The following is a 6,000-nucleotide window of genomic DNA, read 5'->3' on the forward strand; positions in this document are numbered from 1 at the left end:
GGTTCCTTGAATATGCTTCTTAAATTTTTATAACTGAAATTTATATTATAGTTTAATAGAATAATTTAAGGATCAGCTATATGGCCTATAGTACTCATTTACCAATGAATCATACTGAATTTTCCATATAAATTTCTATCTAATAAGACATTTTTCTTTATTAACTATAATAGTGTATTTCAAGAGGTTTTACTTATATTGAACAAACTTAGCCATGAAAATTCATAGTAACGAGTATGTTTTATTTACTTGTCAGATTAGCACAAGGTCCAGCCATTAAAAGCAAGTGGGATCTTCTTGTAGAAGTAATTGCAACAGAATATGTTGAGTATAATTAGATCAAAATAATTAAAATAAGAAGAGTGCCAATTCATCATCTTGTGTTACAGAAATATTGTTTCTCTGTCATGATTATCTTTGAAATTATTTTATAAATAGCTTTCCAGAGCCAGTAATCCCAGCACTCAGGGGAGCTGAGGCAGGAGGATTGCCGTGAGTTCAAGGCAAGCCTGGGCTATATAGTGAGTTCGAGACCAGCTTGGAATACATAGCGAAACCCTGCCTCAAAACAAGTAAACAAACAAAAATAGCTTTCCTGCAGAACTGCTGTGCTTTAAGAAAACATCAAGGAAAGGGGAAGATGGCTAGAATCAAAAGCTCAATTAGTTAAAGCTCTGCTTCAGTGGTTGGTCTAGATTTTAAAGCTGTTGCTTTCTAAAAGCTGAATTTCATTAACACTTGAAACCTCAGAGATAAACATGTACTTATAAAAGCTTTTCTGTGGCTCACCTGTCCTTTGTTTCTTCTACAGTTTGTTGGAGCCGGGTGTCTGGATGGGAAGTGGACCATTCACTGGCCCACAACTTCCTTGCTTATGTTGCTGGTTTAATATATCACCATCTCTTACAGAGTTAATATGTAATGATGGGCTTCACAATAATTTGTCCTTAAAATGTGTTTACATCCATCAAAAGTATCTTTCATTATAAAAGTAATTATAGAATAAAAATATCTTGCTTTAATCATTCAGATCAGTTCTCTCAAACTTGCCCTTTGTGTCTGCTACATCAGCCAATTGCCAGGGTTTTGTAAATATTTAGCTCAGTAGTTCTCATCACTGGACCATAACTAAAATCTCTGAATCAGAATAAATTTTTGTCAGCTTCATCATAGTACATATAAGTATCATTAATATTTTATTATTCCAGATAAACATTGTATAATGAAGTGATAAGCTTCTTCAAATACAACAAGAGCTAGCCAGTTGCTACACTATAGTTGAGAACTGCTTAACAGTTAACAAGCCGCAGAAGTGACACATAGAATAAACGGTTGTAGAACATCTCAAATAAAAAAATAATAAATCTCTTACTAATTAACCAGACATTGTATAGTGGTATGTGAGCATGAGTTTTTTTAGCTAAATTAAAGCACCACTTCTAAACTGCAAATTACAAACTAATCAGTCTCTTCCCTAAAGGAGTTCACTAAAGAAATACATGTAAACACAAATATACATATTCAAATACACTTCATAAAGGCCTACATGGGAGCAATGAGGGTAAGGAAAGTATTGAATTCTTGGTCAAGAAAAATAGAAAGAAGTAAGGGTTAAACTAACTTCTGAAGGATGAGAGAAGAGAAAATACAAAATTAATTTCACAAATGTGTTGAAATAATAAAATAATGCCATATATATGCTGAAAATTGTCCACTGAAGAAAAACTATGGAAGACTTTAAAAACCTTCCTATTTAAAAATGGATAATTAACTTGGACATAGTTTTAACTTACTTAAAGACTTGTGGCTGAAGATATTTGGATAAGAACAGTTCACAGAGAATCATTTTAAAACCATAAACTGATAGTATAGGGAGATATCAGTGTGGGCAGGTATGTTATTTATCCCAATTTTAGCAGTAGTCATCCGAGTGGAGTTAAACCAAGTTGAACACAAATGTGTTAGAACTTCCAGGAAGGTTTTTTTAGTTTTGTTTTTGGGTTTTGTCTTTTTGAGACAGGCTTTCACTATGCAGCTCAGGGTGGCTTTGAACTCACTTTGTAGCCCAGGCTGGCCTTAAACTAATAGCAGTCTGCCTGCCTCAGCCTCCTGAGTGCTGGGATTACAAGTGTGGACCACCACACCTGGCTAGGAAGTTAATAAGGGGGAAAAGATGAATTACTGGAATCTGCCAATGGCAATGGAATGGATAGAAAGAGGCTAGAAAAGAAGGAAAGAATGAATTTGCCCCTGAGATAAAAAATATAGGTTTGGACAAACTACAAATCTATTACACATGAAATAAATATTTTCATGGCATGCAACTATGTGTAAATATACACAAGAAAATGCAAACATCCAAGTCAGTGTCACAGACATCCTACACTAAATAAATTCCTGAACCACTGGGAAAGCAAAAATGCATAACTTCCGTTTGAGCTAAAGTCTCACTTTCTTCTGCTATATATGTGGGCAGGAGTCCCCAGTACCTGTGCCACAGATCAGTACTAGTTATCATCCGTTAGGGTCCATGCCAGGCAACAGAGTAGGTGGGAGACAGGCCAGTGAAGATTTATTTGTAGGTGTAGACATTCTCTCTGGCTTGAATTACTGCCTGAGCTCTATCACCTCTCAGATTAGTGCCATTTAATTCTTATCGGACTACAAACCCTACTGTGGATTGTCATGTGAGGCATATAGGTTACATATCTCTAATGAGAATATTCAAAATGTACTTTAGTCCATAGATGGTCTACCCATTATATTATCTACAAGTTTCCCACAAACTTCTTTCCTGCACTGTGCACTTGTCTCAGTGACCACTTTGGAAGGCTTACAAGCTAATCCCCACCAATATGAGTGATAAACAAATGTCACTGGATAGGTTCTCTGTAAAGAGAAAAAACCCAGTGATTAAATAACAGAATGCTCTAAGACTGCCAACAAAAACAAAGCTACATCTAAAAGAAAACACTGAGCCCTATCTAGATCATGTATTCATTGGAATAGGTGATTCACATTCTCCAACCCTGCTTTTTTATAATGAGATGTCCAGCTACCTAATGGAGCCATGAAACCTGCAACATTGCTTTGCTACATGGAGATCAAGCACTATGAATCAAAAGACAACACTTCAGAAATTTTCAAAACAAAAAATGTGAACACAAACTCAAAGAACAGAAGCATTTAGTGAAGGTGACCATGTCATCAAAGGTGTCTACACTGAGAGCATCATTCTCAGTAGCTAACTGCATTGCTAAAGTTAAGAAGCCACTGACTGTTGATGAAGAGCTGATATTGCCTGCTGCTAAGGACATTTTTCATTAACTCTTAGAGGAGGCTGCTGTTCTAAAGTGGTATGTGTTCTACTTGAGGATAGCATCACTAGATGAATTGATGAAACAGCATAGGATGTGGAGCCACAATTGTTACAGAAGGTTAAAGAGTCAATTGGTACCCATTTAAGTTGACAAGTCCACTGATATTGACAACCAGATAACAATGGCTGCTTTTCTGCTACGTATTTTTCAAGATGATGTGCATTAGAATATGTTATGTGTTATTACAAACTAACACCACAGTTACAGAACTATAAAGTCTTTGAATGATGTCATACCAGGAAAACTAAACTGATCATTTTATGCCAGTATATGCATGGATAGAGTAGATGTCATTATTGGACATACTTCTAGTTACTTCTCGTGTCAAAGAGGTCATTTCTGAGTGGTAGTCTATGCACTATATCATCCACAAACAAATGCTGGCTAGTAGAAAAATGTCACCTAAACTTCACATTTTGCAGGTTGTGATTAAAACAATCAACCACATTAAACTACATTCTCTTAACTTAGGTCTGTTTTGCAATTCTTTAAGATGGGCACTGATAGCTTTCTAAAGGTAGATCACTGGCCAAAACCTTTCAGTTATTAAATCTATTCCCAGTATTTGTTTTAGAAAAACAGTCATCACAGGGAGGACATTTCAGTGACACAGAATGATTGTAAAACTTGCTTACTCATTCAGGACATATTCAACCTGCTCAATGAACTTGACCTGCTACTTCCAGGAAAAATGTCATCTGTGCTCAGATATCCAGATAATATGATTACATTTAAGCCCCACTGGAACTAGATAAGTCTACACTGGGGCTTTCAACATGTTTTAAAGTTTACCAGAGATTTTGGAAAACAAAGCTGAGCCAAGCTCTTGTTTTTCCAAGCCAGTTTGTGTCCGCCCGTCTCAGCTTTGAGACAAGCTGTTACTTCCCAACCGCAAAAGACCACTGACTCCAAAGGGATAGATCTCAAATTGATTTATGAGTAAGCCAGGTGAACTGATTTTATCCAAGCTAGAGAAGGATCAACAGCTTGAGACAGCAAATTATTACAGGTAGATAAATTATACAGAGATTAATATATAATCACAGTGGAAGTAGACCCCCAAGCAAGTCAGCACAGGAAATGAGACACACAAAAATTGTCTCTGGAAGAAAATCTGCAGAGAGCAAGACCTTAAGATGGAGATGTAGTAGCCAGGCTTGTGAAAGAAACAGCAAGTTCAGATTCTACTCTAATAGTGTAGAATATAGTATAGTGAGGCTATATAGGTATAATGAGGCTAAATAGGCATTCAACACACAGCTGAGCTATGAAAACAGTTGCGCCCATCCCTTCCCCAAAACACCTTTGCTCTTTCCATATACCCTTGCTATGTGACTCATTTCCCTAATGGATCAATATTAGCTAAGAAAATATAATTGTAATCCTATAGGATTATAGTTTGATCCATATTACACCCACCCTGTGATTTTGCTCCATAAATTACACCTGACAAAGAGCTTTGGTGGCCACCGTTTGTGAGCTCTCTCCAAAATCCAGGAGCTGTCTCTCCTTCTTTCCAATAAAACCCTCCTAATTTCCTTCTTTGGTTTGAGGCTTCATTCCCTGTAGTTATGAGATCATGAATTTAGCACATTTGATACCAAACCGGTTGGGAGTTCTTTTTCCAATATCAAAATGATGGCAGGCTTGAAAGTATGTTTTAAACAACTTCAAACCTCAATATGTTCTGGATTGTGGTTACGGCATAATGTCCTGCATTTGCCCTAAAGTACTGCAAAGCTTGCACCCATTTCTAACATCCTCACTTTGTGAAGGAGGGTTTTCTGCAGGGACTGCAGCTAAAATAAGATTATTAGGTACACTGGATATAAGTAACACACTTTGGCGTCACTCTTTTCTATTACCACAGAATGGGAGCATTTAGTAGCAAAAGACAAACTGAGGGTCCCCACTGATTCTGTATTGTAGTGAGTTGTAAAACTACTTTATTATATATTACAATGTAGTAATAATAGAAATTCAATGCACAATAAATGTAACTTGCCTGAAGCATTCCCAACCTTGTCCATGGAAAAACTGTGTTCCAGGAAACTAATCACTGATTCCCAAAAGTTTGCAGACTATTCCACTTGGGCCTGGTGCAAGTACATATTTCTCCACAATAGGTGTTTCTTTTATGTTTGTAATTTTGGTTGAGATTGTCTGCATTTATTTCTATAATCCACTTCATCAATGAGAGAACTTCACCAGAGTGCATTCATAACATTGGAGAGAAAATTATAATTTTTTTGAAAAAATTGGTCAATGTGTTAAGAATGTTTCATCTGTTTAGCTCTTACAGTTGTCCATTCTGAAAATTCTGGAGGCTTCCCCCACCTCATCCCTTTTAACTTCTCCTCACTCATTTCTATCATTTCATTACCAGTGATTGTTTTGGTTTCCAACCACCTAACAAACTTTGCAACTTAAGGCTTGTAAATACTGTATAAAATAAGCAGTATTACCTTATTTCCCAATGAATAATCTAAAACTCAGAAAATTTAAGTAACAGTAGAAAGTTAACCACCTAAAAGTGAAATTTAAGGCTTTATTTTTTTTTTTCTTTTTGAGACAGGGTCTCGCTATGCAGTTCAGGTTGGCCTTGAGCTCACTTTGTAGC

This window comes from Chinchilla lanigera, unplaced genomic scaffold (genome assembly GCF_000276665.1).
Source record: "Chinchilla lanigera isolate Chin_1 unplaced genomic scaffold, ChiLan1.0 scaffold00001, whole genome shotgun sequence".
NCBI lineage: Eukaryota > Metazoa > Chordata > Mammalia > Rodentia > Chinchillidae > Chinchilla > Chinchilla lanigera.